This window comes from Solenopsis invicta, chromosome 14 (assembly GCF_016802725.1).
Source record: "Solenopsis invicta isolate M01_SB chromosome 14, UNIL_Sinv_3.0, whole genome shotgun sequence".
Classification (NCBI taxonomy): Eukaryota; Metazoa; Arthropoda; class Insecta; order Hymenoptera; family Formicidae; genus Solenopsis; species Solenopsis invicta.
The window spans coordinates 18,440,527-18,462,737 of NC_052677.1; the positions used below are offsets into that span (position 1 = coordinate 18,440,527).

Below are 22,211 nucleotides of genomic sequence, written 5' to 3' on the forward strand. Positions count from 1 at the left end.
ATTTACCTGTTTCCCCACAATTGGTCGGAATTCCATTGTTAGTGAGAGTCAAGCAGCAAGCGTGTAAACATGTCGACTACGATCGAGTATCCCGCCAAGTGCGAAATACGAATTCTGTTATTCGTTTTTTGCAGACCAAAGGGAATAATGCAGCTGAAATTTATCAAAGAATGTAACGTGTGTACTATAACGAATTCATGAGTGACGGTGTGGTGCGTTCTTCAGATTTTCTTCCTCTGCCGGCCTCGTCGTGAATGTTGGTACGTCCTTTTCGAAATTGCCTATTAATTCGTGCACACGACACATTTTTCGATGAATTTCAGCTGCATTATTCCCTTCGGCCTACAAAAAGCAAATAACAGAACGCACTTCGCACTTCGCACTTGGCGAGAGACTCGATCGTAGTCGACACGTTTACACGCTCGCTACTTGACTCTCACTAACAATGAAATTCCGACCAATAGTGAGGAAACAAGTAACAGTGCTACGAAATTAACTGCGCAAGAACAGGTTTTGTATTGCAACTAGGAATTTCGTACAATGTTATCGGAGGTTAAATTAAAAATAGCCCTCGTACTTTTGTCAACCAATGTTCTATGCACGTCCTTTCTATTTTCTTTCTAAACGAAGCACGTTATTTCGGCTAAGCTGAGTACTGATAAATATATCGATACTCTATATACTCGCTAAAAATCGACATCCAATAAATAACAAAATAAACTTGTCAATGTTGCTTTATTTGTTTTTTTTCCCCGCGGCATTATTTTATTTATAAACGTGCTGTGATAGTCCTTATTTATCTCTGCACACAAGTGTAATCGATTGATCGCGAATTTCGAGGGGATTTGGAATAATGAGTACCGGCAGCTGTTATCATATATTTCAGTATTTATAACACTGGAAAAATAACGGGCCGGATTTGTTATAAAATGCCCTTTGTCACACGCGCACATTTCCGTCGCGTTCATCCGGTTTCGATGTCGCGTGAAAAAAAAAACAGAAATTCCATTTCGCCTCTCTTATCAGAAGATAATACGTGCTGATGAAACGGGCGAGCGATTAAATAAGATTGCATTGACGCGCTTTCAATATATAGAATACATTGAAATTTATTCGAGAGTGCGCGATGGATTTATATCGGTCCTTCGCATGATATGCGATGCTGCATCAATTATAAGTCCTAAATTAATTATTAATCCTTATCGGTAAATGAGGGTTTAAACTATGCCGGTCGCTAACCACAGTCGCGTGCGGTTGTTTGCTCGGAAACATACGAATGAATGCAACGTAAATGCGATGCACATTTGTGAGCAGCGTCAGGGCAGGTGTACGAATGTATGCGGTGGGATAACGTACATTTCAGCGCAATGCGATGGTGTGTGGGCCGCATACGTTACCGCCGCCTCTGTGCAGATCATTCTGTAATAAATTGAAAAACGGTAACGTTAGTGGCGGTCGAATTGCTTCCGTCGCGTTGCGCGCCGTTGTTCGAAATTCTCGCTGCTTTATAAACTAAAAGCGTGCCGCGCTTCCATTGCCCGCTCTCGCACCGATAACATCATTACCGATCGCGCGCTCGTCACAGAGCCGGAACGTGTTTTTGTTCCGACCTCACGTCGGATAATGTTAATACATAATGCATCGCCAGCGTATATCTTCATTTACAAGCGAAATTAATCATTAATTCGGATTCAATAATCGTTCTCGTTTGTACGTCGAGAGGTGTCAAGTGCGCCCGGACGAACAATGCGCCGTACATTTATGCGCGGAGCGTCACGGGTTATATTGTACATGTCAAAAATGGCTTTACCCCATTATGTCATAATGCCTTTTTAATATTCGATGAAATTGCAACGAAGTTATTAAATCAAAAGCGGTAATGAACATTAATAGTTATCACGCTGGAAAGCCCTGATGTTACGTCACGTTTCGTTTAAATCACCTCCACGCGAACGTATTTATCGCGCCCATCGTCAATTATTATGATTTTTATCCATCAGATAAATAATTAGACCGTTCTCTGCCCTTCACAGTTTAAAATAACGCCGCGATTATGAGGTTAAGCGGTTACGCCGCGTACGCGAATTCCGGCTGACAGAGCCAAATTAAACATCTGCTTAGAGCAGCGTATCTTCTGACCGCGATACCTCGCCTATCGATTTTTCACCCTGAAAAGATTCTCATAATAACAAACCTAAATACTATAATTACTCAATTTTGAAATTATTTTAATTAAATGTTTGGTTAATATAATTAAAATTAGTAATTATTATAAATATTATAATTTAATAATTTGTAAATTATTAGTTTTGATTCTGTTTCCAGTCACGAACCGTTCTTGACTGGAATTATTTCACCAAATGAATGACTGAACTATGGATTCTTGCTTCTTTATTTATCAATGCAGATCATGTTTTTATTAATATTAATACCGTGCAATGTTTAATTTCTGAGAAACAAGAGGGTGTCGCTTTAGTAAGACTGTGTATGCAGTATACTGGCGACTTTTCTTCCATTATCTAGGATCAATCGTTATTATTAAATTCTTTTTTTTCAATGCGCATCGTTGAAGGAAACAAAGAAGCGTTGAAGAACTACAGAACATGAAAATAAAATTGACTTAATTTTTCAAACAAATTGAAAGAATTCATCGTCAAAGTTAAGATTAAAACACTGACGGACCTGGTAACGGACCTTCTAACGAGATGCGGCCAAGAGAGTTGTGTTTGCCTCGGGCGACAGCGGATCTAGGAACCGGAGGTATCGTACGAAATATTCGCTATCATTTGGTCGGTGATGGCGATAGTAGGTAGGTCACACGTGTTCCGAGTGCAACGAGCGCACGTGTCGCGAGTATTCCGGGGTCGAGAGAGCGTGCACGTAATAATTCGAAAAGTGGCGATCGTCGTTGCCGTTACACTCGGGGCGCGTCGCCCGCGCGCCGCTCCGCGTGTAATTACAGCTTTGCAGTGGCGGCGGCGGTGTTTGTCGGCGAAATCGTTGAATCGTGCCGAAAGTTCCGCACCGCGAACGTAGCGTCGTGTTGCAGTCGCAGTGGAACACGAGCTCGGGAGTCCCGGCGAGAGTGCGGCTTGCAGTTTCAGGCGCGACAATGATTGCCCCTGCAACCGCTGCGCTTGCAGGCACATACAAGCAAAATTGCGTTTAATTGCGCTCGCGACCTGTGCAACGACTGTAGAATGACGAATTATCGGCGCAACAGTCATAAATAAGCCACCCCCGGTGCGCGAGGGGAAAGTATACGAAAGTGACGCTGAGATATTCGCGTCATTTATCACGAAGAAACAGTTATTCGCCGCTTGAGGAATGCTCCAACATGTTTTCGCGTGGAATTATCGATATTTTTTTTTCTTCATAATGCATCTCGCAGATTTATAATACGGTGATTCATGAAACTTTCCAAACTATCGATTCTACGAACTCATTTCCAAAGGCTGACGTTTAGCGTCCAATTCGATCTTTTTAGTTTAATAATTTAATTATTAAAAATTAATAATATATGATGTGAACTTTTATGTTTTGCGACAAAATATTTTTAATTATATTTTACGAAGCAAACTCTCTTGTAAGACTTCGTAATATTTTATTAGAAAACAATTAAAATTTTTTTCAGCTCCATTAAATCTGTTAAATCAAGAATGTTGTGAGATTTGTCAAATTTCCATTATCTAATCTAAATTTGTCTGAGAAAATTAATGGGGCAACAAGATAATTTTATTCTATGTTAACAAATTTTTTATTTAAGTATAAAATATTCCCTTTTCAACAATACTTATGATTGTTAATATAACAATTTTATTTTATGATACATAAAAGAGTGACAGCATTGAATTCAAAAATTTTTCTGTAGGTGTATCATTTTGGAAACATCTGCAAAACAAAAATAAGGTTATTTCGAATAATCGATTTATGGAAAATTTGCGATTATAAATTCGTCAGAGACTATATTATTGAAAATCTAACGCAATACGGGCTGACCATTTGCATATTCGTATCGTTATGAGGCAGAACATCGCTTGCAGATGAGTTATTTCGTTGCATATTGGAAAGTAAAACAGATGACATTATCGCACAGCAATCGTAATAACTCGCAACAGCGATTATGAGAAGTGCAATCAGGTTCGGGACAAGCAGGGACTTCATGCGTTTTAATTATAACGCGCGAAGAAAGAACTGTGAATCAGATGTATGATATACGTAATCATTATGTGACGTGTCGTGTGGCGTATCATGTGATACAGCGAAAACAATTTTCATCCTCTTGCACACGGAAGAACGATTTTGCTAAAACGTCTAAAAATTTAGTTGGATATATATCTGAAAATAATTTTGTCACAGCATCTAAATGATGTAGGATGCTCAAACTTATTACTAGAATATACTACAGTCACCATAGAACTCATATTGTAAAGATAATTGTGTAATCAATTAGCGATATGGATAATTGAACGACTTTTTTTAATTTAATGGTTTTTTTATAGAATAATTTTTGTTTTATAAAAAAGATGATTAAAATTCGGTGAAAAAGTGATGAAAATTGTCACACTATTTTTTGAGTAACGTTAATGAATTACTTTTTCAATTGAGTAACGAATAATTGTAACAAGTTACTTGTTAAAGGTTTTTCAAATGAAAAATGAAGAATAATATAATAGCATCACTTATAAATTAATATTCGAAATATTTTGTTCAATGTAATCAGGTCACACCGTGTTTCATTTTTTTTTTTTTTTTGCTGCTCTGACCGACTGCCTATCTCGATCACTTTTAAAGCCGCCAGTGCGAGAATGGGTGACGCTAATTGAGACGAAGCATCACGCGGGACGCCTCGTGGTACGTGCATTAATAAATCATACGCGAAAAAAAACGTAAACGTGCGGACGCGAATCGATAAACGCGAACTCGACGTCATGGAGAAACGGTTTAATCCGCAAAATCAGAAATTGAGACGATCCCCCGAGCACGGCGGACTCGCGCGTCGCGCCGCCCAGCGGAATAATCTTATTAAATAAGTATTCGAACTTGTCGAAAATCCAATAATAAGCCGCGGGAGAAACAGCTCCCGCGCAAACGTAACCGACGGGCCGTAAGATCGTGCCGTATTCTCCGCAATTTCTAGGCAATTTCCGCGCGGAATGCTCCGTTGCGCAATTACCTGACAGTACAATGAATATTATTAGGATTTTCACATGAGCTACACACTTTTACAGCGTATCGAGCGCATTCGAAGCTGAGAATATTCTTCCTTTTGTACTAATTATTTTTTATATGCATAATAAATTTAATTAAGTCGGTTTACACTGTTTAAATAATATTTACCACGCTGTGTAAATATTAACCCTTCGATTGTTAAGTGGAGCAAATCATTTGCTCCATAAATGAATACCAAATGAGTACCAAAATTATAATAATTGTTTTGTTATTATAATTACAGTTTTAAAGATTCCATATCGATATCTAATAAAAATAAAAATGCGTTTTTCAATCTCAAATTAACTTTTAGTACTCGTGAAAATAGAATAATTATCAATTAAAGCATATATGAAAGCAATCATAAGCCAAATGTACGTTGAGCTTTGGTCAAAGATTAACAGCTCAAGATTAATAGCTTACGCATAATATGAAAATGGTATCCTTATTTATAGGGTCTTATCTTACCAAAAAGCAATCAAAAGGCAAAACGGTTGAAACAAACAATAACGATTTCGTCGTTGGAAATTCTATAAATTCCGCTTCTTATTTTACTTTAGTCGAGATAAAGAACGTGAAATGAGACCCGCAAAGTGAACCCCGGCACGGAATCTAAATGCGAACGATACGCGTGTGCCATGAGCAAATTGTGGAAGTAAAGGCTTTATCATTCTTGTATACTGGTCTCTGGTCTTGCCACAAAAGAAATCCGCCAGCGCCGCGATATAACGAAATTTACTTCCAACTCGATTAACTTTTAATTTAACAGTCAGATATACATGCAATAAAACGCGTGCTTTAAGACAGGCGAGTATACACGGGATCTTCTTTCAGAAGAGTATTGTAGCTCGAAGGAACAAGTTTCGCGAGGTCAATTTTTCCGTAGTAAAATTTCAACTTTCGCTCGTACGAGCGTCTAATGTGCTCCGCCAACAATACGTTCGAGGCTTCATCTTCTCGTCTTGGATCAATATATCCGGATACGGAGCCGGCGGCATGTCGATGAGGTACGAATGCTCGAACGTGCGCAAGCGATGGTTACGCTGCGACTCGGCTCGCATAGTTGAGAACCTAATCACGGATTTCCTAGACAGTCGTAAAATCCTTATTAGGTATTCGGCCCGGTCCTGTGCCGTAATCCACGGCGGAACTATAATATCGTGCTAATATTATGCATGGTGAATCGCGCAACTCGATATTCGCATGCCACACGTATTACACCGACGCGGCGCGGCGCAGCGCGCGCTCTTGTCCGGCCATAAATAAGGAGCGAAGTAGTATTAGCCAGTAATAAGCTCCTCGAGTTTTACGAGAGAGAGAGCGAGGATACACTCGCCGAATAAACCGATTCGAAATAGCTAATTCATTTACGCGAGATTTATACGCAGCGTTCCGTGAGCCTCGCATGGTTCAGCACGACGTCTATATTATAGAGACATACATACATATTTCGCTGAATAAATAGTACCTCCACCGTATAATTTGCGGCACGTACATTGCATAGATCGGAGAGAATAATTTTTTTTTTCTCGGGACATGCCAGCGCGAATTTGTTTTCATACCCTTGTAAATGGGCGTCAGTCGCGATATCGACCGATTGACTAATTGCAAGGAGCTTTTCCAGAACGCGGTTTATAGAAATGCGATAATCACGAGGAGCACGAAAATTTCGTCCATAAAATGCGTGCTGGATATAATTGGATGTCCAGAAAAATGGCAACGTTACCTGAAATATTTTGTAGAAAGCTCTTTCGAGACCCTGAGGCAGAGGTATTAGGATTTCGTGAAATACGTCAAACGAACTTCGCGTGATATTCTCGCGTGACATTCGTTATTATTGTATATCGATTATCAGCTATAATATCTGTCTCGCCGATTACTACGCGTACTAATTAATTAAATCAAGATTTTATAAAGTTTGAAAATTATGTAGCGATGCCACAGAACTTGCTTCATAAATCGTTACGAAGCCGAAGAGATGCTTAATCTATTATCATTTTTATGTAATTATCTTGCCAACTTAATTAAAAAATTCCAGATATTACAATTAACCTATACTTTGTTAAATCTCATTCTAATTATGTATCATACATCATTCTTTCACTGTTTCGTCTTACTGCATCTGCAATCAAAAGATTATTTGCTCTGTGTGTACATAAAAGCAAAGTATAATTTTTTGTTTATATATCAAACATTAATTGGAATAATAGAGATGCGCTTATCGTAGGAATCAAAATTATTAAATTTATTAGAAATTTAATTTTTGTAATATTACGTTTCTGGATTCTTCTTTAAAAAAGTTGTGTTTTAAGTCTGGCAAAAGTATGCGACGCGCAGTTTAGAGAATTTTGTACATGTTTCTAAATTCACCTAGAAAATTATTAAATACTAAGATTTGCTTTCGGTGTAGTCTTTCTCGTTATTGAAATGTGTTGATACACTTTCCGGTTATATCAAACAATGATTGTTGAATTAAATATACTAGTTTTAATTTGATACTAATGTTCCATGTTGAACGTAGAATACTGTACTCTCCGCAGCATTTTTGGTTCCGGGCAGCTGGTTAAAATAATTCTTCGGGGAATTTAATTTTCAAGACACGCAAGACATCTCCACTCATCCATCTAGAGCTATCTATCCGCTCGACCCCATCCGAAGTTCAGCCCTCGTATATGCGCATTTCCGCCCTTCGTACCGTATGGCCTTTAGTTCGGGGCGAACGTATTAAGCGGCGAATTCTTGGCGACGTTCCGGGGGTTGCACGGCGCGGCGGCGGCAGTATTTTCCCTCGCCAGAGCGACGAGTACCTGTCCGCTCTCTGGCTCTGCTCTGCCGCCGGAGCTCGACGTGGGACGTCGTTCCGTAGGACCTGCGCGCTCCGCCACCGGCCTGGCGGTTCAGTCGCTTCTACCGAGCGGCACTCACGTTCCGTGTCCGGACCGCACGCGCCTTTGCCGCGCGCGCGACTATCCTCTCTCTCTCTCTCCCTTTCGCTCTCGTTCTCCCGACGACCGCAGCATCTCGCTGCGCCCGAGAGAGCTTCCGGATCAATCGCGCGGATTCTCCGCGCGGGCTGAATCGTCCGAGAGCCGAGAGATAACTCGTCGAATCGGCGAGATTTTTCGAACGCGAGGCTCGTTTTCGCAACGAGCGAGACGCGGCCGGCTAACAGTGTTGTGAGGACCACCGGCGTGTTTGACAAGTGTGATCAGTGAGCAGAGATTCTCCAGTTTTCAATTAGTGCTACTGGGTGCGCGAAGAGGAGCGCGAAGAGGAGCGCGATCTTCGTAAGCGCGGGGCGACAGGTGAGTCTTCTGTCTCTTTCTCTCGCGTAGCCATCCGGTCCAAGTCTGTCCCCTTGCTTTTACGATTTTAACAACTTTGATCGTGAAACAAACGCACGTCGTAATATAGTACGACGGTAAATCCCCGGGCGCTAGGAAATACGTATGCGGTAAGGAGCGATACCGCGCCGCGCGACATTGAGAAAGTACCGCTCTCCACGGCGCTGTCCACGTTGACATAAACGAGCGGACTAACTCGATGGATCACGTGTGTATCGCGCGTCATTCCTCGGTAGATCGCTTTTAGGGGGAGGGGGGGGGGAGCGCGAACAACTTTATGCGTCAACATATATAGACTTTGTCATGGACGTGACAAGTGAAGGCGAAGAGAAGATTTACTCTCCTCCCTTTGTACGATCCGTTGACTCTTGAGATATATTACATGATTATGCAGAAAGTTTGGCGTGTATCGTGGGCGTTCAGATTGTCGGTCTAATTACAAAGATTGCTTATCTCTTTGGAAGATCGCATACGTCGCGGAGGTAGAATTAATTTAGTTAATTACATGGCGCGCGCGGTAGCTATATAAGCCTGGCATTCGAGCGCAGATCGCGGCTGGATGATAAGCGTGATCGCAGCAGTAATGTCAAAAAGCGATTCCAAGTGGGCAAAGTCAATATGTGCCGTCCTCCTTTCGCGGTTGATGAACGTGATACGTCACAATCGATCATGGCGCGTCGCGACAACGTCGTCAAAACGGAAATGCCTTTCTTTCTCTGCCGCTTAGCGCTCGAGTTACGAGTATGCGGCTATGGGTCGCGCGCGTAGCAGGAACGCATTCAGCTAAACAGCGAACTCGAGGGATTAAACCCAAGACCGTTTAGCGTCTCATAATTAATCGCGTCACCGACAATTCATACGCTAATGACTAGTAAGAATTAACGTGCGCCCGCGAGCACATGCACATGTCGTTGTATGATGTACTTGTAATTATTGCGCTACCGCCTTCCTCCCTTTGGGATCGTGCGAGCTTAAAGCCGCGGGACGCGCGTCATACATTATTCTCGATCTTCGTTCACCGACGAGAGTAGGTGGTTTTAACCATTCCAGCCTTAGTTATGGCAGATCCGGGGTCGTCTATTAATAAGGAGAGAGATCTCCGGGCCGCTTTTGTTATCAAGCATCATGTCACAGTATGAATTGCGGCAGTTCGGCTCTGAGCCGTTCAAGCGGCCGTAGCAGCCACCCTAATGAATGGCCGATAGTTAGGTGCTTGCGGAAACATCAGCGCGTTTCATTTCAACTCCCTCCCGAGATGTCATCGCGTTTCTTGCATAAATTAATAGTCTCTCTTTCTCTCTTCCTCTGTGAATTGATAACTTTCAAATAATATTATCCCAAATTAAAAAAGATTTTGGAATTGTAAATGAAGTAAAATATTATTATGCTGTATTCTAATCTTATCAAATATTGTTACTTCTCTTTATAAACATTAAAAAAAAATTTATCTTTCAATTTTAAGATAGAAGATCAATTTAGAATAATTTTAGAGAATTTTTTTTATATGTGAACGATTTCAAACAGAGGAAGAAGTTGATCTAATATAAAATTATAGGATTTATAAATTAATAAAATAAAATAATGTAAAAATATTACGATCATATCAGGAGATGTTTTAAACTTTACGCAAGAGTTCTGACGTATCAGTTGAGTGGGTACACAGTTCCATTTATGTAAAATACATTTTCATTAAACTTTTCTATTTACACAAATTCAAATATGTATGTATAAACGTATACGCAAAACAGATTGTTGAAAATCTAATAATCGGGGTGCTAGTTCGTTAACAACGGGGAGTTTCAGCAGATTAGCCACTTGATAATTAAGAGCACATGTTTTGCAAAATTACAAGACAGCCGATTGGTCGAGCAAGTTAATTAACGCGTAGGATGAACGCATTCATCAGGGATACATATCCAGCTCGAAAATCATCACTCTCAGCAATGGAACATGAAGGCTTCATCCTAATTACATTACGGCTGACTAACTGCAAATACGTTCTAAATTCAGAATTTTGGATCGTCGTACGCATTAGTGTCCGATTGAAATTGCTATCGTAAAAGACACGATAATTCTCATTTTACTTTAATTGTTACTGCGTACTTCAAAACATTGCACCAAAGTTAGTTGCAATATGTGTATTGTATAATTAAATGCAATATATATATATATATATATATATACACGTATAATTTGATAAACGTCGCTTTGAATTGTTGATTTGGCTTTGTCGTTATCAAAAGAGACTGCTGTTATATTATTATGAATATTTTGTTATACCATTATTATAATATTATTATTATTATTTTGTGATATTGTTAATGGAATGAGCGTGAGTTCCGAACAAAGCTATATTGATTAAATAATATTTCGGATTTTAACATACAGAAATCTCTGGAATTGAAATGCAAATCGTGGAATGTATGAATAACTTGAAAGAAATATCCTTCTTTCCGAAAACTGTTCACCTTAATGCGGAGAGATCATTATGGGGTTAACAATCGATCTTCTAGGATCGACGAATGCCAGTTTAAAATTCAAATGCCTGTTCAATGGATTGCAGTTACCTGCGACGACTGTAACGGTGTAACATCAGCATTGGGATAAAAGAATGTAAATGAGAATTATAATACATTTAGATACGAAAAGTAAGAACAAGGAGCACATTATTGAACCTTTTATATTTCAACAAAGAGCATTCTTATTTTAATCCAGTATCATTTGACATTTAAACTAATATCTTTTGGATAATATATAGTACACTTCATTTACACGTATATAAAAGTCCAGGAGATCCAAGAATAATAATCATATGGAATTTATATATAATTTAAGAAGTTCCGCAAGTTCTAAGAAAAGAGAAAAAGAACGAGAGAGGCACATATATATATTATATATATATATATATATAAACATTTAAATAAAATAGAAGAAAATGAAAACAGACTATTGATTAAATGGAAAAAGATGTTTTTAACCTAATGTAAATCGTGTTAAGAATTCTGACGTATCAGATGATGGGCACACATAGCATAGTTCCATTTATGTAAGATACCTTTTCATTAAACTTTTCTATTTATAAACAAATCTAAATACGCGCGATCCTTTTCTCCACAACGTTTCCGTATGTAGAATATTCATTCATTAATCAAAGAATTTAAGCAACCTGAATAAAAAGTCACGTCCTGTAATGAAAAAGAATCGAATACGTCGCGTCGTCATTCCGCGCATACTCCGCCGCGTAGGATGAGAAAGGGGAAAGATGGAGGTAGGATGCATACAAAAGATGACTTACGTGGCACGTACGCGAGAGTACGAAGATTCATGAACTGATTTCGAACAAGCGCCGACATCGTAACTCCGACATTATACGTCGCACGCGCGGCATCCGCCGTGCTCGCATTTAAAACAATCTCACGCGACGTAAGTCGCCCGTCTCGACGCAAGGCGAAATTCACGAGAGACGTATATGAGATTGCACCGCGCGAACGAAAAGAAATACGTACTGCAACCGAGGACCATCACAACGACGACGGTGAAGACTGGGGGCTCTCGCCATCTGGGTGCGCGAAAGTCCACGAAAAAATTCGATAGTTTCATTCCGGTTTTACGGCGCCGTAACACCGAAGATTTCATCATCGCGGATACGGACGAGGAAAAGACGCGATGTGGTCGGAGATGGAGGGACGACGGCGAGGATCAGTCGAGCGGAAAGTTCTTTCAGGAGCGAAATACATGCGGCTATGCAAATACCCGAGGTCGAGGCATTCGAGAGGAGTGGGATATGCAAGGGCGAATGTCGGTATCCGGTCTTACGCGGGCTACAAGTAGCTCATAGAAGCCGATCGAATCCCCATCAGTCGTCGTCGGTATTTCACGAGATCGGGTGAAATCGATCGCGGATCGCGGGAGGAGGAGTTGGCATGAAAATAAAAAAAAAACGAGATGAAAGCAACGAAGAAGGTCTTGGAAGTCTTGGGGAATTAAAAATGCCAAAGCGTTATTGTTATGGATACGATATGTCTGCCCTTTGAATTTCATCTGTTTGGAAGTTCCTAATAGCTAGCGCGATAATTATGGAAATGCCGCGGACGTGTTTGATCATACATAGATCGGGATAATGCTTCCGGGCGGCTGCGCCGATCGTACATTCCCGGGAATTGACTTAACATCGATTTTCCATGTAAATGTCTATACCCGAGACTCGTACGTTTATTCGCGATCTATACGTAAGTAAATATGATTTTCAAATTTCATTCCTATTTTTATTTTTGTTAGAATCCGATATAAAATATAGGAATAAGTATGCTTAAAACGACATACTAGAATAAAATGACAGTGCTAGCTAGAGGTGCGACAATACATTAAGCGTCGAAAATCATATCTTTAATATCTCGTGTAAGCTGATAATGCGTTTGTTAATGGGAATTTTATCATTTTATTAAAAACGTAAGCTTAAAAAATTTATTTAACCCATTTTTTAGCTTATAACTTTTCTTCTTTGTACGGTATTCAATCTTTTCATGCTTTATCATTAAGTTTTCTTAAATTAGACTTTATTGTTACACTTTCATAACTTAAAATTAGATTTGTTAAAAAAAAAGAGTATATCGTTTAGACACAATTCTCCTATATCAAATATACCGACGCTTTAAATAACTGAATTCTGCGCATAACACAAAAGTCAAGTATCTTCATCGTGTTCGTTCTCGCTCGTAACTTTTAAAATAGTTACTATCGTAAAAATAACGAGATCAATTTGAATAGAAAGACTTTTTTAAATTTAGTTTCCATTATCTCCTTATTCTGTTTCAAATTCTTATTTTTATTTTCGTCCGAATGCTTCAGACATAAAATGTTGGAATTGAGAAAGGAATAAGTATTCAAATACGCCAGCCTCTTACGTTATTTAATTTTTCAGTTTTTTAGCACACACAAAAATTGAATATCTTCGTGTTTTCGCTCGTAACTTTTAAAATAGTTTATAGTTTATACCGTAAAAATAACGAGATCAATTTGGATGAAGACTTTTTTTAAATTGAATTTCCATTACTCTATCCTATTTCTTATTCTTTTCTATTTTTGTCTGAATTTTGTCTGAAATTATGTACTATATACATGCGCTTTAAATAATTTTTTACGTACATAAAAAGTCAAATATCTTGATCATGTAAATATCAATTTTCATCGTTTACGTTAGATTTCTATAAAACGCTGATATCGTTTTCCCATCTTAGAATAATTAGCTCTCTCATTGTGAAAAAGTTTCAATTGGTTATACTTTAACGGGAGCTTTTTTGCTTGCAACGCAGAGTTTACGTTTTCAAAGTTAGCTGCTTTTTCTTCTCTCGGCTCTTTAATTCGCTCGGCATTCTCGCGATTGATTTTTTTAGTTTGCTCAGACGGAAAGTTTCTCTATAAGTCTCCGGATGCTCCTCGTTTACAGTAAGATTCACTCAAACAGCGGTATAAGCGGTAATCGCCAAGGAACGATACCGCCATTAGTTCGGCACGCTCGCAACGGAAGCTATAACAAGTTTCTTGTAATCATCCCTGGCGTCCAATTGTCTTCAACTGCACGTTTGCTCCTAATTATATAGTCGCACGCGATGTCTGAAGTATGAAAATCGCCCAGCGACTGTGCGCCTGTGTGTATAAAGAGCATCGATAGAGTTACATTATAATTAGTGGCCGGCGAAATGATCCCGATGCTTTAGGTTTATCATTACAGCTAGCTCCTTTGTGAGTTCGACAGGCAGCTTAAATACATTCTTGTAATAACGGGAGATATTAATATAATAGCCGCTCCCAAGATATAAGCGGCAGTTCATAAAGTTTCCAACGATTCTATAAAGTTTTAACGATCGTCAAACGATCGTTGAAGCTATTTTGAAACGGGGGTGCATTTTAGTTTTAAAAGACTCAAGATTTCTTGAGAGTCGTGAACTGTATCTTTGTACATGTGCATTCGAGCACTCGTTCGGCAAAGAAGCGTGAGCACGAGAATAATGGAGTATATTATAATTTTGCAAACATCTATTTGTAGATTTGCGAGAGACTGTTCGTTGGAAAAATTTCTCGAGAAGAATTTCTCGGGTACTATTGAGAAAGAGATGAGAAAAAACTGCGAAATATAACGAGTAATGGTGGACAGTAAATATTACACGGAAAAAACATTAGTACTAAATCATTGTCTCGTATATAAGCGAGAATATAAAATCTTGTTTAACTTCAGAGTGCTACATGTATTCATATTTTTCATACATTAAGACTATAACTATTCTGGGTGAAGAATTTACCAACTAAATTAAGAAAGTATAAATTTTTCACACTTTAAAAACTTTTTTCTTTATACACTTTTTTTCTACTTTACAGGTTGCAATGACGTTAGAGTAACTAACCTAAAAATTGTTTCAATGTAAACAAAATCTTATTAAATGTTATTGTAAGCTACCAAAATTTTACTAACGAAAACTAAATTTGAATTAGCACTTGAAAATTCACCTACACGTAGCACACGTAGTACTTCATGATTAAAGAATTTGATAATCTAAAATTTTAGCAAAGTATTTTTTTTCTCTTTTTTTATTTTAATGTACTAGTCATCAAAGAACACAAAGAACAATTGTTTTGATAAAATAATATTAAAAAATTTTTATTCTTGATTAAGAAATTCTATTTTCAATACAATATTTTTTCTTCATCTAAACTAAAAATGAAAATTATTATTGATAAAGATGAATATATTTTTCTTAGTGAAACAAAATTTTTCTTTATATATCCACATTATGTCTGTCTACCAAAATTTTTGAAAATTTTATATTCTTGCCTATACGTGAGACAATAATTGTCAATTTGATATTAATCCTCTTCTGTGTACATTAAATTCCTACATAGTTTTAAAAATAAACGACAATTGCTCTGAATAAATTGTATAAATTATTAAGCTTCTTTTCGTGTGTAAAATTGCGTATTACGCTGGTTTGTGGAAATTAGCCTATTTTATAGAAAAAAATAATATATAAAAAATAAGTATCATTGCGTAAAAAACAGCAAAAGACTACGGTGGCTGTTCACAGTTGGATATATACATTCACGTTTTCGCTCGCTGAGCCGTGAGCGACCGATCGTTACTGAAAAATCGGTCAACGAGCGGCCGTAACTTCGCAGACGAGCTCGTCGCAGGGAGGATAACTTCGTTGATATGTGCGTGCGTGTGCTCGCTCGCGTTTTCTCGGCTTCGTCGACTGTAAACTTTTTTTTTTTTTTTTTTTTTTTTTGAGAGAGAGAGAGACAGAGAGAGATATCGACGGAACATGTTACACCAGTAACGTTCGTAAAATTCTTCCTCGGCTTCCTTTCACGCGGTGCCTACTTCCAACCAGCCTCGCACGCAGTGCAGAGCAATTAACTGGCTTCCAAGAGCCTGAAATCGTTTCGCTGCCAAGTTCCTCCGGTGCCTCCTACTCTTTCACCTTCTCCTCCGAGACGCGGCTGACAACGCCAATACTAACCGACCGATTGCACGGCCAGCGCTTGGCTACGATAGCTCTCTTTCCTCTTTCTCCTTAGTCGCTGTCAGCAGCGACTTTTTGCTTCCGAGCTCGGCTTTCGTCTCTTTGGATGACCCTTAAGGCCTCCTCCTTCGGATTCACGCTCCTTTCTCGCCTCTGTGGCTGTGTCGTGGCTAGAACACAGACGACGATGATGATGATGACGACGACGACGACGACGACGACGACGACGACGACGACGACGACGACGACGACGACGACGACGACGACGACGACGACGACGACGACGACGACGACAAGGACGACCAAGTGCTCTAACAGGACTATCCGTGCGCCGCAGGCACCAATGGAATTCGAAGCCCCTGAGCTCGAGTCACCTCTCATTCGGCTGGAATGTGTTTCTCGGACCAACGTCTCTCTCTCCGCGTGTGTTGTACGCTGCTGTAGCTCTGTTTGGCGCTGTACATCTCGATAACTAAGCGCCGTAGAAACCAAGCTCCTAGGAATGCTAGTCGAGACGCTTTGCGCGAGATAGGCCGCCGTCGCCACATCCCTGCCGATGTTTCGGACTGAATAGAAATCCGAGAGTCCCTTTCCCACGCTTGTACAGACACTCGAAAGGTGTAGGATTCTGACCTCACAAAGGGAGGAAACACGCTCTGCCCACTCCACAGAGCGGAAGACAGCTATAGTAACGCTATGTACAAACGAGTAAGTTCACTAATTTACACCGTAAAGTTTCAAATGTATTTTGAATGTATAAAGACAATATGTTGTTATATATTTAGTAATTTATTATAATGATAGAAACATTTTCAGAAAATTAACAATAAATAAAACAGTAAATTAATTGATGAATGAAATGCACTAATGATGATGGACACAGTAAACAAATAAGAGAATAGATTGTAATATACAATTTTATCATTATAATGTTATAATTTACTCATTAAAATGTTACAATTTATTCTACTTCTTAATTAATTTACTGTTTTATTTACTATTCATTTAGAGAATGCTTCCGTCACTCTACAGTTTTTTAATTTAATTACTTAAACAAAGATATCTCATTATTAAATAAGTAAAGATTGTATGCAAAGAAATATATATAATTATATGTGTAAACATCAAAAATATTTAAAACGTTAAGTTTAGTGAGGAAAAGCTTCTCGTGAAATTTTTATTTAATTAAATCTTAAAACAGAATACAATTCGTGAAAACTGGCGTGTTGTTGAAATTTTTTAATCGCTTAAAATTTTACGATGTTTATTAGAATTTTTGGTATTTAAGCTAGCTTCCACACATCACCGTGAAATCTTGTTTTGCAGTTGTCAAAACAAATAAACTTGCCACAATTCAAGATAAAGTCTTAACAATGAGCAATTTAAGACAATACCTTGATGAACATATTATTGTTTAAACAACTACTGACGTGTTTCGAGTATTATGAATATTTTTCGTAATATATATATATATATATATATATATAGAATAAAACATCTTCACTTTCTTTTATTTACGGATTATTTTGTTAATTATTGGAATAATTATTGAATTAATTTAAAGGTAATTACAAATTCATTCTATATCATTTCAAATTATAATTTATATTTAATTTATGATCATTTCAATTTCATAGCTGTGAAATATAATTTGATGTAATAAGCGAGCAATAAAATCTTATACCGTTCATTAACAATTTCAAAAATCGTTCCAACAGCGACGATTTAATCCGATGCTTTACTCCAGTTATGACGTATATCCTCTTCAATTGCCAAATTTGTCTGACGCAGCTTAAAGCGTTATTGGCCCAAGCCTTCTCTTACGTATCCTAAGTAAACTCTCCATTTTCGGACTACATCCAGCGGTCATGCGAAACGGAATTACCTCTCGGCGGAAAAGGGGGAGAGTCTCGGTCTCGTAATATACGCACTACTCGGCGCATACTTGCAACCGGGCACAACTGAGCGAGGCGGGCGAATCTATTTTCCTCCCGGTCGCTCCTCTCCCGCTGCAGCATGAGCCACGACCGGCCGGCCCTGCGAGTGCATGCTCGGCACGCCCTACGTCTTGGCCGAAGTATTAGCGCTAATGGCGACTACATTTTCCGACCTGGAACTCACCCGACGTCCGACGTAAACACAGCGCCGACGGTATACGCCCCGACGTTGCTACTTTCCGTACCCTCGCTTCTAATTGCACTCGCGCGTACCTCGCTATCTTGTCTACGAGCTCGCAGCGAGTACGACACCCTAACTATGATAGTTATGGTGTCTGCCCTCTCTCGGAACTATCCTGCTCCCTTTTCTCAAATCTTCTCTTTTCTTCTCTTTTTCGCGTGGAAAACATCAAGACATTACTCTTTGCTTTTTACTCCTCCATCAGACATCGAGTGGTTCCCACTGATGCCGAACCACGCAGCTCCAAATCATTCTCCAACTTTCGCCAATTCTTCGGACAGCGGACTAGAAAAGTCGTACTTCTTTTTTTACAGGTTCTAACCGTGAAAGCAGCATAGTCAGTCGAGCGAACGCGCAGCGTAAAATGCGTGCGCTGAGAGCAGAATGCTCGTGTCGAGAGAATTTCTGCTAATTAATCGAGCGTACCGGTAGGACGCTGATGCAAATCACGCGAATTTTATGGCATGCGTTTTAATTACCAGGTATAATTACCATGGCGCGCCTCACAGATCTAGTTAATACAGATACGCGAACTCCGTTAACAGAAAATGCATTATCGGCAGGAATTTTTCTTACGATAAAATTTACGCAACGAAAACTTATATGAAACTTTACTGCGTTCCTCTTTTTGATAACAATACGCCGCGTAACAAGATTAATATAAAATTTTTTACCGATCTTTTGGTCGGTATGCTGTGTAGCACGCGCGCGCACACGCGCTTAGTCTCGTCGTCACGAAATTAGGAAAGAAAATTCCAGTATGGAAACGGGAAAGTCATGGTAAAGTAGGTCGTGGCTACGGCGCGAGATCAAAGGGTGCCCAGCTTTTTTCCCGCGAGGTTGTAAACAGGAAATTTTCCACGGAATAAAGCCAGCTTGAGACAAACGCGCGAGCGGAGCAGCACGCGACGCCCCCTTGTTTGCATATGAAAATGTAATATCCTTAGCAAATTTACTCGGGGACGATATAATCTACGACAAAGAAGCCGAGGAAAAAAGTTACTACAACGGCCACGGCATCATCGAGGATGTAGGGAAAATTCGATAAAATTATGAAAAAACGTCGGTAAGCCAGGCCTGTCAAGGACACATGGTTGATAAATTAGAAATTGGAAACGCATTTGCCAATTTCCTTGAGAGACACTATCTCCTGTTGTTTCGCACACTCGAATCACTTTTTTTTCATTGAGAGAGGGGAGGAGAGTCGAAAAAATCCTTTTTTTTTTTAATATTAGTCTAGTGGCTTTTTAGATTTTATTGAATGTTTTGCCTTTTTTTATACTTTACTGATGATTAACAAAATTCGCTGTTCAATTGATAATTCTATTATAAATTAATGTTAATTTGATTAATTTAATTAAATTTATTAATTAATATAATAGACATGTCTATAAAAAGGCATTCCATGCTAAACCTTTATAAAGTGCATTCTATGTCAAATGTATATAAAGAGCATTTTATGCCAAATCGACAAATCTTTGGACCAGTTTATTTTAGAGCAGAAAGATAGACTTGGAATGGAAAAAGTCACGAAGCTTGAAGTTTATCGTTTATTACAATCTAATAAATTTAAAATCTAAAGTTTAGCGTTTTTTACGATTTAATGAGATTGTCAATAATGCTTGGAATTAAAATTTAAAACAAATTAATTTAAATTCAGTTCATTATGTATTCTTCTTTATTAATTTTTTATTTTATTCATAACATTAAATTATATTTATTTATATTAATTTATATTAAATATTTCATTTATAGAGGAGAAAAGAGGGGGCTAGAATATTTTATTTTCTTAAAATAACTCAACAAATATTAACGCGACATAATTCTTATAAACATCCTTTTGTTAGCTATAGAGTTCCATCAATCACCCTATAGATAGAAGTTCATATAGAACGGGATATAGAACGAACGTAATTGTGAATTTATTGAAGAGGGGAAAAGAGATTTACGTTTATGAGATAGGTCATGGCATTCTAACAATTAATGTCATAAGGCATGTTTAAATATAAAAACTCACATTAATAATCCTTAGATCTTACATATAAATAAGTGCAAAACAAGGTTTTAAATACATTTTATGAAATATATTTTATATGAGAAAAGATAATCTTTTAAAATAATTTATCTGACTTAAAAAATAACTATTTAAAATAATTTCTTTGCAGCTAGTAAGAATTATGCAATATTCGCTATGAGACTATAAAGTCGCCAGAGCGGTCATAACATCAGTAATGCAAATTGCTCACGATTCTCTCTCATATATAATACAACTTTATGTACTGAATTCATACACATTACGTCACGCATTAAATTCAATTACATTTGAAAGCTATATTCAAGGCCTTCGAGCTAAAGTTAAAAAATTAATATCCAATATACTTTTCAAAATTACGTAAAAAGTATACACATGTAAAAATCTCTGCAACCTGTAAACTGAAATTCAGCTTTTATAGAAAAATATAGTGAACACTAATTACTAGTGACCATTCCACAACGTCTAAATAGACTGTAACAAAGTAATTTTAACGATTGTTTTTAGAATGCGAATTATACGAGATATCATGGTACCTCACCACTCATTACCTATTTTCACAATCTCCTTCTCTTTTCTACTATTATTAAATTTTAATTGAATTTTTAGATGAGTTTTTGTAAGTTTTGCAAGTTTTTTTAAGCGGGTCCAATGCAATCAAACCAAGCGAGTTTTATCGAATTGGGCCCACTCGTTGAACCCCGAGGACGGGGGAGGGAATCGCAATCGTAAAGTGGTAAGGGTGGAAAAGACCTTTCCTCCCACTCTACTCCTTCCGACAGAATTACACGATGTTAAATAGGATAGGAATTATTCCGAGAGAGCTCGACACGAAAATTTTCAGCTCTAAGCGGACTATTCATCCCGCAGAGCTGGCAACTCGAAAATAAGTCGCGCTCGAGAGTGCGGCAAAAATGATGAGCGCGTCCCGATATCAGCGAGTCACGCTTCGCTTGTAACGAGCGTCATTCGCGGCGCGCGCTCGCGTAATTTCGCGTAACGTTTTCGAGCCCTCCCGCGGGGTCATCCCTCTCTCCCTCCCTCCCCCGCCAGCTATTTCGAGGCGAATACTTAGCTTATTAGCCGCGCCGCGTTTCACGGTAAATTTCGCTAACCTCGCGGGATACGCGCTCTTTCCTATCGCGTCGCGTCGCGTCGCGTCGCCCCGCGTCGCTTCGCTACATTGCCGACGAGCTTGAATTTGCGTAATTGGATTTCACGTCTTCTTTTTTCGTTCGGCTTCCATGTCCCGCCGCTAAATTACTTGCACCGCCAAGTATTGAATTTACTTCGGACTTTTCTCTCCGCCCTGTTTTCGCCGCTCCACGTTCGAGCGACTGTGTGTTTACCGAGTACCATATTTCGGAGAAAGAAACTCGGAGATTATTTGCTTGAATGGGCGAAAGAACGGCGGGTAACATTAAATTTCACGATTTTACTTCGGGATTCGGAGGAATATTTCGTTCCGACAATGCTCAATGTTTATCCCGGCTGCTTTTTACATTTTTGAGTAGTTAGCATTCAGATCTCTGAGCTGTAGCAGTCTAATTTCTACGTGAATTATATATTCGTCTTTTCCTCTAAAAAACAAGAGAGAAAGAGAGAGAAAAAAATCAAGCTAAATATCGTATCATTCTACACTTTACTGCGTTGTCCCGCCGCGCCGCGCCGCGCGTCTTCCTTTCCCATCTACACGCGTTTACTTTAGAGTTACGTTGTTTGCGATCGGCTTTAACGCAGCGTGAGATTTATACTAACATAAGCTATCGCGTGGCATTTTCCGTGAAAATACAAAGAGAGCAGCCCTGTCTTAGACTTTCATTCGACATCTGTTTGAACGTGGCATCGCAGAAGACACAAGAAACAGACCGCCGGAAATCCTCCTTCGATCCGCGTCGTTAACAAAAGCCTCTCTCTTGCCTGCTCTCC

At 38.8% G+C, this 22,211-nt stretch overlaps 1 protein-coding gene across 5 annotated transcripts in view; it reads left to right on the plus strand.

Moving 5' to 3' along the window:
* The window catches only part of LOC105207766 (T-lymphocyte activation antigen CD86), a 309,464-nt gene that overhangs the window by 65,255 nt on the left and 221,998 nt on the right, over nt 1-22,211 (plus strand). For 2 of the 5 annotated variants that reach the window (XM_026134076.2, XM_039457593.1), the window contains exon 1: nt 8,061-8,516. The exons of the other annotated variants lie outside the window; for them this stretch is intronic. The gene's annotated coding sequence lies outside the window, so the exon portion shown is untranslated. Of the gene's footprint in view, nt 1-8,060; nt 8,517-22,211 lie in introns of those variants that run through there. 5 annotated transcript variants of the gene reach the window in all.